The following is a 13149-nucleotide window of genomic DNA, read 5'->3' as shown; positions in this document are numbered from 1 at the left end:
CCTGTTACAATAGGACAGGTAACCAATTACCTGTTACAATAGGACAGGTAACCAATTACCTGTTACAATAGGACAGGTAACCAATAACCTGTTACAATAGGACAGGTAACCAACCTGTCTCAAGCTATCACAGGATTTCATCTGTTTATAATAAATGATACATTATATCTTCGACAATTACAGATATGTCCAGATCAGATTCCAAGTACACTATTTATTCTCCGGTAATGTTTTGGTAAGTGTATATTTCCCACACACTGTTACATAACTTGGTAATATCAAGCTGATAAACTCCTCATCAGACCCAATGTAGGAATTATTATTGGTAGATATTTGTGATTTATCATCACAGCTCATTTATTTAAAAACATGAAATAAAAAGAAGTTGATTAATTATACTGACTATTATGTTTGATGCATATGAAACCACAAGAGTACATGTTAACTATGTATATAGGAATCGTTAGGGTAAAAAAATAGGTCATTTCTACTGTCACAAAAATTTGAATAATCAGTTCACAAATAGCCATTCTGGGACACAATTATTCATAAAATGTTGGCAGAGAACACACATTCGAGGAAGGAAAAAAAAACTAGAGGCGAGGATAACAAAGATGGAAACATTTAAATTGAGATGTGATGACTTGTCTGTCACAAAGCTATAGGTCCAGGCCAATCTCTGTATCTGTTGTTTTGCCAAGACAGAGTAATAACAATAAACCAAACATTTATCATAATTGGCCTAAATTAATCTGCTCTGTTGGTGCGACCCTGTGCCAATGAGCCCTCCTTGTCTAGACTGAGGCTCCTCCGATCTGGGCCAAGCCATGGGTGGTCGAACCTCTTTGCATATATAGCAAGTGGGGAAAAAAAACTCTAAAACTTAAAACCAAAATTTTATTGCATTTTCCCCTTTCTGATTCAATAAGCAGGTCTGAAAGAATTCTGGCATGGTTAATTCAAAGATGTTAACCAAGTAATGTTTAACAACATTCCATAGATCCGAGCTATTTGTATCCAGTATTGGCCAAGCTATTTGTATCCAATATTGGCCTACATGATGTGAAATGCTTGGATTCTCTAATTCATTTCACCATCTGTATAGCTACATATGCGGATCACTCTCAGAGAGCTATCTACTGCTAACAATGTAATCTGTTGCTGCCTGAGTATACCGTCTACGGGCCGAGTTAATATTAGCATAGTTTATGAAAGCCATATGAACAGGGTCATTGGGAGTACAAGTTACAACTGGGTAGGTTTTGTCCCTCCCAGTGAAGCTAGCTGGCAAAGTGAGCCCCTATTTAATTTAGGGCTCTGGTTACGATGCCCCATTTTGAAAAGATAAAAAATCTAACAAGAGAAAGCACCTCTCACCAACACATAGAGACTTATGTACATTGTATAAACACACAGCTTATTGATTCTGTCTCAATGTTAACCCTTTATAAGTATTGTCTGTTTTGACAGAAAACGCAGATCCCAAAGCACTGTGTCAATTTCCCAGTAATAATCTGGGCTGTTGGGATAATGGAGGCTTCTATTGATTTTAAGTTCCTCAAAATTACATGCAAGCAGGACTCAATCTGTCACTTACCGATACGGGGAAGACCTTAACTACATTTTCACAAATAAAATCACATCCTATGTCCATGACAGTCTCTGCCACAACACCTAATAGATATGACCACATTTAACAATGTCACATCTGAAGGTCAATTGGTTAAAATCTTACCTGTAATAGGAGTCAAATATTTCAGACCCTTGGTTGATACAAAGTCAACATTTCAGACCCTTGATTGATACAAAGTCAATAGAGTAGATTTCCTTACATCTGTAATTAATCCCAGGTTGGTAGAGGAGTAATTCTATAAAATGCTACTTTAAATAGACATCATCAATCTTGTAAATAATAATTCTAATAGCTTTGAAGGCCCTATTGTTTGACTTTATATCCCAATAATAAAGAAGCTATCTGCCCATATCACTGAGGTTGATGTTTGACATTTTGACTTCAAAAAAAATTGCAAGAAAGCAATATGTACTATCATCTGACTCTTGTTTCCTTCCTTATGTACAGGTATAATATGTAAACCATAAATACCTCCCCAACTAACAGCAAAGGTCATTGCCAGAGATCCAGTTTGTTCTTGACCTTCAAATCCAAATGACCTTGACCTTACCTTTGACCCAGTGACTTTGATCTTTGATCAGTGGACTCCTTGTTTAATTCTGACCAACACTGACATTAATGTCATAACAAAATGTTCATCACTGAAGATATACAAAATTTGACTTTGATAAAGTAACCTTACCCTTTAACCTTGATATTTGACCTCTGTATGTATTTTTGTAACTGCTCAATTTGACCAAATTTCATGTAACTTGGTCAATAAAGACACCGTAATTTCAAAAGTTATCAGCCAGAAACAAAATTTGTGGACAGACGGACAGAGTGATTACTACTTGGCACATGTATCTGCTTATCACAAGGAGACTTAACACAAACACACCGCAGCTTCCCAAAACACACATACGCACTCGCCACACGTATGCATGTCGCACGCACGGGAGGCCGTCCTTAAATGACCTTAGCTGTTATTAGGATGTTAAACAAAATAAACCAAACCAAACCAAATCGTGGACAGACGGACAGAGTGATTACTACTGGGCACATGTATCGTGGACAGACGGACAGAGTGATTACTACTGGGCACATGTATCGTGGACAGACGGACAGAGTGATTACTACTGGGCACATGTATCGTGGACAGACGGACAGAGTGATTACTACTGGGCACATGTATCGTGGACAGACGGACAGAGTGATTACTACTGGGCACATGTATCCTGGACAGACAGACAGAGTGATTACTACTGGGCACATGTATCGTGGACAGACGGACAGAGTGATTACTAATGGGCACATGTATCGTGGACAGACGGACAAGAGTGATTACTACTGGGCACATGTATCGTGGACAGACGGACAGAGTGATTACTACTGGGCACATGTATCGTGGACAGACGGACAGTGATTACTACTGGGCACATGTATCGTGGACAGACGGACAGATATCGTGGACAGACGGACAGAGTGATTACTACTGGGCACATGTATCGATGATAGGAGGTAATAACAATAAACAGAGGAAGTATACTCTTATATCCTGGATTGATCCTATATATGACAGTGATGGAGAAAGGTCAGAGGTCAATATTAACTACAGCTTATCTATTTTAGGGTTTCTAAGGGTTTAGTTGGTGGTGTGTGAGCTAGGGTGGAAATAGTCTCAGAGATAGGTGGAGTATTTGGCCCTACTTTGGTACATATACCTGCATATCTAAGTTTGTAACTCATAACTCCAGGTACCCTAATCTAGATAGAAATATGCCCAAATTTTTGGGACTGAAGGACAGACTGAATAAGAAAAGGTGGGAAACAAAAAATATCTCCAGTCTAAGACACTCCCCTTGATTGACTTATTTTGTAGATTCACTTAAATGATCATCTGTCAGTTTTGATCAGTAGTCTGATAACAGTACCATATTGTAAATGCTACTTTCATCCTTGTAGCATTGTAATCAATATTTCCACCTGTACAGGTAACCCAGTTTTCCTGTCTATGCTAGCTATACTTTATCTCATTATCGGTAGTTATGTTCAGCTTCAAAGATCACTGCCATTTAAGTAACTTCGTAAATGTTTTCTATTTTCTTTAGAAGTGACAAAATTTTCCAGAACTGATGAATTATCCATTTCATTGACTTTTCTAGCTGTTAATTAATACCATCCATGGGTATACAATGTAATATCCAGTTATATGTTTACAGATTAGGTATTACTGGAAGCCTTGAAAATAGTCTGTATCTTTGAAACATGAATATACACTGTACCTGCATTTATAGTGGCAGTGTAATTTGCAGTGGTAGATGTATTAAATCTACCCAGAATCACACAGCCCAACTACACAAACCTTTTAATTATTCATTGGTACAGCCTCATGTGACTGATCTTCAGTCATTACTCTGCAAAATGTAACTTTAAAAAATCTAACAGTAGCTGATAATGGTTTGTGTATGGCAAAGTCCTGTCTCACTGTGAAGATGGCAATGAGATTGGGAAAGTTTTCAGGAAATAAAAACAGTATAATTCACAGAGAATTGATTATTTATAGATTTTCGTGCAGCAGAAATGGGTAATAGTTTCTAGAAACAAACAACAATTAAATGGTGTTCCGCTAAATTAAAATCTTTATGTATGGAACAAAACTGAAAGTATGACCTTGATAAATAAGACTATTGGAGTACATTTTTGTTAAGGACACTGATTGCTACTGTATCCAAGTATAAGTTTTGTATAAGTGATTACAACTTAAGTTGGAATAGAGAACTGTTCCTATCTCATTTACTAACCTGGTACAAGACCTTGTTATAATTTTATAATCTCAATATTTTTTGTTAAGATTTGAAAACTCCCTGTTTTAAAGTTATGAAATGCCTTACCAATTGACAGATATGCTGTGTGATGAGTACCCAGTTATATGTTTGTAGATCAGCCATTTCTAGAAACTTTTACATAAAAAAATTCACACTTTATTACCCGGGTGATTAGTCGAATACAACTTACTAATCAACATTTATCTCCTGTAGTGCTAGATGTTATACTTCAACTGCACTCATATCACTACTGTAAAATCAGATATTGATATAGCAGTACGAGATATGTATATAATAATTCATAATCTGAACTCATGTAATAAATCTATAAATTGTATCATAGGCTTGTGTAATTGTCTGTTAAGTTAACATATATTTACATAATTATCCATTAAGTTCATCCCATGTAATAAGCATGTAAAATTTATCGTGTATAATTGTCTGTTAGCATACCTTGATATCATAATAGGATTATCAATCCCAGATTTCATTAGTGTAACAAGACTATAATGTTTATTATAGACATATATAATTGTAAGTTAATTTTATCAGATTTCCATCAAGTTTTATTCTGTCAAGTTAATCCAAGTGTCAGTCTATCGGGTCACTAAGCTGATGTCTGAGTACATTAGTACAGTAAACCTAGGCTATTCAGTCAGATCACACAGGAATACTTTACAGACAGTTTGCCCCTTCACATTTGAACAATGGAATCAAAGCCACCCAGGAATGAATGTAAAACTGTATACTTACAACTACAGGCACAGCGTTTGTTATGAGTAGATCATGTGGACAAATGTTACTAACAGTACAAATAGTGTGTAGGTACACACACGAGTGTGTTAGTTGTCATTGTAGATATACAGAGTGACCTTTTTAATAACGACACAATAATTCCTCACTGTATACCTGTACCAGGTAAGTAGGTACAGGTAGACACAGCTACATACGTAAACACTGTACGTCACCGTCTCTACCCTTCTCGCACACGTCAAGATCCGCTAATACATCCTAATTTATCCTACGTAGGTGATATGTGTGGAAATCATATTAACCCCTCTCTTCCTCTTGTAACGAAACTTAAAAATTTCCTCTTGTTTCAAACCGATACATATAATAATCTACACCATTCATCACCTATTAAGATTTTAATGTTGTTTTGTAAATAAAGCCTAGCATTCCTGAAGAGATGGGGTTTTAAGAAAAAAATCCCCTCATTGTATGATGATGATGATGATATAACTAATACATGTAGATGATGAGTGGGATTTGTAAGGAAAACCAGGAAGTATAGTAATCTTTTTCACTATTAAAGAAAACAACCACACATTTAACTAATTGGGTTCAGTGAATTTTCCTTTTCTGAAAATAACAAATACAAATATGACATTGGTCAATTATTAAAATTTTCTGGAAAATCATCTGTTTCATTTTTTTAAGTTAGCTAAGCTTAACTTCATACAAATATAATACAGTGTACTTAATTTTTCTTCAGTTTGTTTAATTAAATACTGGAGTTTTCTGTTTTGTTTTATCATCTTTTCAGGTTATACTTTTGATTAATCAAAAAAAAAAAAAAATGTTCTACCTAAATTTTTAGATTAGAATTTTGCTAATACAAATGTAAAAATAATTCCTTATGAAGTATGTGTTATGTGCTTTATGTCCGTACTATATCAGTGTTAACATTCCAATAGTCTGTGCAGGTGTTTAGCCTGTGGAAGTTCACCAATAAACCTCTAGTCACTTCCTCTGCACCTTACTGAAACAGGTGTCATATTAGCACCTATTAATATGAAAATAATTTGAATATGTCATACAGAAAAAAGTAAAACTCAAAATCATGATAGACCACATTCACAGCCATACAAGCAAAGGTGTCTACATCAGATGCTGGGTACATTATGGGTGACAGCCACACAAATGAAGGTGTCTTCATCAGATGTTGGGGGACATTATGGGTGACACAACCACACAAATGAAGGTGTCTTCATCAGATGTTGGGGACATTATGGGTGACACAACCACACAAATGAAGGTGTCTTCATCAGACGTTGGGGGACATTATGTGTGACACAACCACACAAATGAAGATGTCTTCATCACACATTGGGGGACATTATGGGTGACAGCCACACAAACAAAGGTGTCTACATTAGGGGTGTCATAGCCACAAGTGATATCTAACCAAGGCGGCTCAGTACATCTTTCCCAATAATGTTAGGTATGTACAACCACCCTATCCTGAAGGTCTGACAAGGAGGTATACAATGGTGTGTATAAGGTCAGTCAGTGCTAACTCTCATATCCACATGGAGGTATTACAGACATGTAAAAATGTGAAAACCACCGATTGTCTTGATGCTTTTGTGGTGTATCACAGATCATGAGGAACAGAACACCTCAACAGGGCATACACACAGCTCTCCTAGCATATTTGGCAAATAGTCAAGGGAGAATTTTATTACTAGAGTTGATAATTAGATTACACAATACAATCACTATACTGCATCAGTTGTGCATATTAAACATATTGAAGCATGTGTCTGTGTGCTGTGTGACAGTTAAACACTTATCTACCCTACTACTCTAATTAACCCAAATAATAACAAACTGCTGAATCAACATTTTATATATTTGGGAAGTCAATACCTTTTGTAGATAAAAATACTGCCTCAAGGATTATCACAAGTTAAAATGTTAAACAGACACGATCCACTCAACCAAAAACCATGAGGAAGTGTTTTATTGGAAGGAACTCTTTAAAGTAAATATAGAAGATAAGTTATGAGTTACTTGGAATAGATGTAGACAGACTTTACGAATCTAAACACTACTCTGTAATATGTAACGCTTCAAAGAAATGTTTTGTCAGAAATATATAAATAGAATTTCATTAAAGTAGTTATGATTAATACACTACCGTACCAACATTTTAAATTGAGGGTTTGTCTTTCGCAACATTTGTCTGCATGTAGTAAACATTTTTCTTTAAGGAAGATAATTTTGATCAAAGTTTAACAATTAAGTAATCAGTATTGAATTAGATGTATTGTAACACTACTCCCCATTACAGTATGTCTGCCATCACAGCTATAAGAAAAGGCTTTTCTGTACTTTGATCATTCTCTTCCTAGTCTCCATTTACAACAAACCACTTAAGTTGTTTTGTTGTAGCAATTACTATGTGTTATGAATAATAAGAACATGTTCAGAAGGCAGAATGTCAAATTCTGTCTCCTATAAGCTACAGGGTACAGAGTTGGTAAGACTGTCAAATTCTGTCTTATCTACACTAGGTCAAGGTCATTAATTTGAACATCCAAGCATATGGCCGACAATGACCCTTAGCCTCTTACATTGGTTATTCAGAACTTGTTTTAAAGAGTCTGTTAGTCAGAACTACAAGCTCTACTTCCTATACATATGATTATATGTCCAATTCTTATTTAAGACTCAAGAATGTGGAACTGAGTCGACAGTAGGAGTAGAGCTACACAGTGTGGGGCCAGGGAGATATGGATTCCACAAGTGTTAAGTACCATGGCTGTCTATTAATGACAATAATAGAATAACTTAGCTGTGCAATGCCTGATCATTGTCACCAGGGATGACCAATGTCCAGCTGATATATGGCTATGATATATTTATTGTAGAGTCAGGGCTTCCTCCACCAGACAGAAGACATACCTAAGTAGACTGACCCCTCCAAACTAGTAGACTGACCCCTCCAAACTAACACAAATCCAACTGTTAATCATAAAACAATTCCTCACACCCACTACATATCACCTGCTGAATCACAGTGATGCTAACAATGTATTGATACCTCATTCTGTAGATTTGATATTGTGTACAATGATCACACAGACATTTACCACCCGTTGATAACTAGATATCTATACTGTGTTGATCTCCCTATTAAACATGTCGGTACCCACAGCTGTATAAAGCCATAACAGCTTCTGCAATTTTGCAAAATATAAACTTAATTTCACAACAATCTTGTTGGCCGCAATTGATGTGCGTAAGGGGTCCTATAGTGGGAGGAAATACACATGTTGAGCAGGTGACATAAACAGGGAATCTTTATTACTAGAGAATCAAATCTTATCCTGAATTAATAGTAAAACTGGCCTAGGAAACACCAGGTTATTTGTAATGTCTATCAGCTAGGTGACATAGTAGACTTTGGGGTGGGGGTTGGTGTAGGGGTGGGGGTAGGTGTAGGGGTGGGGTGGGGTGGGAGGTGTGTGTGAGTCCATTGAGATTCACAGCTCGTGATTGATATTTTTTTCATCTTTTTAAGAGGATAACAATCTATTCAGGTTATAAATAGGACAAAACAACAAGGTCAGTGACCTTAACCAATTCTGCCAGTGATGATTTCTTTGTAAGGTAGACAATGTTTGTATTTATTTCATACATGAATCTTTATACATTGGTTTTCATGTTTAGTTGATCATCTTTGATTTTTTTTATGTAATTAACATTTCTATTGATTAGATTTTATCATGTTCTTTGAAATTATGCAGTGTGTGTATTGTATGGTGTGTTATGTATTTGGGACGTAGAGGAAAGGGGAAGTACAGAGATTAAAGACAGAGGTGGTCAATGGAACAAACAAATAACCTTACAAATCCAGGTTACTAACCACATACTTAACAGTTATGACATGTACAGTAAATCTTATTCCTCTTTAAACATGTATATATTTCATCATTTTTATCAGGTAAATAGTTTGATCCTGTAATAATCAAGGAGTTAGGATGCCATTGATCAGTAATGTCTGATAACTCTGACATAGTAATGATAATGATACAGTTTAGTTATATAAAGATATTTACATACATACATGTAGTTAGGATGGATGAGTGTTGGTTGACTTGTGGACATGATACAAATGTCTTCACCACCAATTTTATATTGACAGTGGGCTGATATTCTAAGGGATGGACTAGTCATGTAGAGGACTTGTAACACTGATAGTACATACAGGTATATCTATAAATAACTTACCTGTAGATACAGTGTACGAGTGACTACAGGTAAGACATTGGTAGGAGCTCGAGGTCAATCAGGGTTATACACTACCTATATGGAGGGTGATCAATCAGGCGCTATTTGGTGGGAGAGGCATTGTAATACCTATGTCCCACTGATCAGGTGATCAGACAGGTAAACCACAAAGCACCTATTACATGACTGACTGAAAATAGTACACATCTATAATAGTGTCCCAATCCATACACAGATTGTGTAAATGGTAAATATATACACACGTTTATAGTAACAAAGTCGCTAATCTAGACTAACAAGTCAACTGGCAAAGTGTTTATTCCCCAGGATCATTTACATTTAAGATATTTTGCAGATCACAGATATATAACACATTTAAAATGCATTCCTCATAATATATGTATGCATGGACAAACAATCACTTTTAACTATTAAAGAATGAGTACCAAACCATGCCTACATTTTGACAGTCAATTTCAGCTCTTAATTTATATTATAAAAAAACAATCTGCTCTGATTTCCAGCCAAGGACAAACTAGTATTCATATAAACTCAAGCATGGAAACCTGTATCATTGATGTAATAAGTCAATTCCATTACATTTATCAAACTTGAATCTAAAATTCAAATAGTCATAAAAAACCTATAACATGATTGAAAACAACAATTTACATGTAATTTTAGTGAACATTTTAAAATCAACCTTAAGATAATTCCATGACCTTGAAACTTTCTGATTGTATTGCCCTAAAGCAAGAACTTTCTTACAGCTAAAACATTTTCAAAAATATGACATTTAAAGTTATTAAGATTAAAAAAATTCAGTTGAAAAAAACAGAACAAATATAACATTAAAAAGCTGTAAAACAATGCATCAATAATAATTTGTTTGTTTGGGGTCCTCAGACACGATTTCATTTCAAAATATTTTATTGTCAACACAACAAGTATAAATTTACATTGAATATCGTACAGAATTGGTGTTGGCAAAAGGGATTGGACAACAGGCTCAGCCTATATTAGTCCTTTCCTACAACACGATCCTATGATGGAGGAGGACAGGGAGTCCAATTTATATATATAATTATACGCCATCAACACCACAAAGATATATGTTAATCTGTGTATAGTTATTATAGTATTAAGTATTCAGCGATCATATACTAAATTATCAATAACACCAGCAGTGTTAGTAATAGTGTGTAGTGATATATTTTTCCAATTTACATGCCATTCCCTGTTCATTGTTTACCGTGCAGATTCCTGATGACATTGTGTACTACAATATTAGGAGGAAGTTCTCCAAAATTGGGCTAATTAGGATATACAAGTTCTCCAAAATTAGGATATACAAGTTCTCCAAAATTAGGATATACAAGTTCTCCAAAATTAGGATATACAAATCTTCCAAAATTAGGATATACAAGTTCTTCAAAAAGAGGATAAACAAATTCTCCAAAATTAGGATGTACAAGTTCTTCAAAGTAATCAACATTATGTAGATTGTTAATTTCGCTACACAAATTTTAATGGGAGCAATGTATATATATGGTGATATTTACATATTTATGTTAATAAGCATCTTATTGTTTATGTACATTGCTTGATTTTTAATTTTTACACATACAAATGATCTGATGTTATGTATAAGTACATCTTGTTGTTTATTTATGTATACATACTTCTTGTTGCTTGTTTACAAAGTCATCTTTAAATTTACATATTACATCCTGAGTTTTGTTTACGATGGGTTTTTACATACATTGTGATGGTTGTTCACATACAACTTATCTATATATACCCTGATGTTTACATAATCTTGTTGTTTACATACATTGTGATGGTTGTTTATATAATCTTGTTGTTTACATGCATTGTGATGGTCGTTTATATAATATTGTTGTTTACATACATTGTGATGGTTGTTTATATAATCTTGTTGTTTACATACATTGTGATGGTTGTTTACATAATCTTGTTGTTTACAAACATTTTGACGGTTGTGTACATAATCTTGTTGTTTACATACATTGTGATTGTTGTTTATATAATCTTGTTGTTTACATACATTGTGATGGTTATTTATATAATCTTGTTGTTTACATACATTGTGATGGTTGTTTACATAATCTTGTTGTTTACATACATTGTGACGGTTGTTTATATAATCTTGTTGTTTACATACATTGTGATGGTTGTTTACATAATCTTGTTATTTACATACATTGTGATGGTTGTTTACATAATCTTGTTATTTACATACATTGTGACGGTTGTTTACATACATCTTATTATCTATACACACCCTGATGACATACATTTTGTTATCTTCATACATCTTGATTTTCATGTACATCTTAGTGAGATAGATTACCTGATATGATGGGTTTATATGGTCAAACACAGCTGACCTATGTTGACCTCGCAGTGGAATGCCATATGGATGATTCTACTACTGGTTATAATACACCTTTGACTTATGCCATGTCTCATACATATACATTTACTAAAGCAATGCCATTAAAATATACCATGCCATTCAACATGAATGGTTTATAAACAACATTCCTTAGAAAATACTGTTTCATTTAACCAGTACATAATAATATCCTAGGTCCAAAAATCAGTGACTATCCAATGTTCATTTTTTTAATTCAATTAGAAGAGATGGAGGGTTTAAAAACACTTATGAGCCACTTTGTGATGAATCTCTGCCAGGTCTGGTCTTAATTAATGTGACCTTGACCTTGAAGGTAATGTACAAGTCAGATACCCTACTTTAGGACAGATCTGGGCCATTAACAGTTACATGTTAACACTGACAGATGATGACCATTGATCGAGGCTTTTGACATTAGGTGAAGTTCCTTTAATATATTAGACAATAGATTAAATGAAATTGCTTTGAGAATTAAAAATACTTGTAATTGTACAATCCAAACTCTACCTTATCACCTACAGCTACTTTACAACAGTTTAAACGATCGGTCCAGATGAACAATACATCTCATTATAATGTTACTTAATTAACTTTATTGGAACTACGGTAGTTAGTTTTCCTTCAGATCTACCAAAAATCAGTAAAGACACTTTGCTGGACAAATAAAGATGGGTGTATATTGATCACGAGGTCTCCTGTGACAAAACAGACTATGATATACAAGAATCCATTCCTGAAGGCCACATTGGTGGAGAAAATCCACTAGTGTCATCTCACTCAACTATCAGACATATTGGTGAGGATATCAGGACAGAGGACCCTATTGATTTATCTACAAACAGCTGATTTATCCGAGACCTGCGACACAGATGAGAGGAAATGTTTATCTGGTGTATCCACACTGACCAGTGTTGGCTTTACGTCTACTCCCCTGGGGCATCTTACTAGCCATTTTTGGGGTCAAGTTGACCTACAAACTGACCAGGGCATGTTTAATGTCCTGGCCGTGAAGTCCAAAGCTGACTACACAGAGGTCAGAGGTCAGAGGTAACTAAAGACATAAGTCATTTTGTTGGCATTTGTGGTCATCTTCTTTTGGTCAGTTAGATCTGATGGGAGCCACTGCTATACATAATAGGAGACGTTCTATACATTTACTGATTGTTTCATAATCCAAAAGTCAATCAATTATTTATTACTCAGTGAAAACAGGGATATTGTTTATTTATTAGTCACTTTTATAATGATGA

At 34.9% G+C, this 13149-nt stretch overlaps 1 protein-coding gene across 5 annotated transcripts in view; it reads right to left on the bottom strand.

Moving 5' to 3' along the window:
* The window catches only part of LOC117329196 (zinc finger MIZ domain-containing protein 1-like), a 194840-nt gene that overhangs the window by 38399 nt on the left and 143292 nt on the right, over positions 1 to 13149 (bottom strand). Inside the window, exon 1 of one of the 5 annotated variants that reach the window (XM_033887050.1) lies at positions 9296 to 9381. The exons of the other annotated variants lie outside the window; for them this stretch is intronic. The gene's annotated coding sequence lies outside the window, so the exon portion shown is untranslated. Of the gene's footprint in view, positions 1 to 9295; positions 9382 to 13149 lie in introns of those variants that run through there. 5 annotated transcript variants of the gene reach the window in all.

The sequence above is a fragment of the Pecten maximus genome, chromosome 1 (assembly GCF_902652985.1).
Source record: "Pecten maximus chromosome 1, xPecMax1.1, whole genome shotgun sequence".
Classification (NCBI taxonomy): domain Eukaryota; kingdom Metazoa; phylum Mollusca; class Bivalvia; order Pectinida; family Pectinidae; genus Pecten; species Pecten maximus.
Note: the sequence above shows the minus strand (reverse complement) of the source record. Positions and strands in the feature narration are given on the sequence as shown.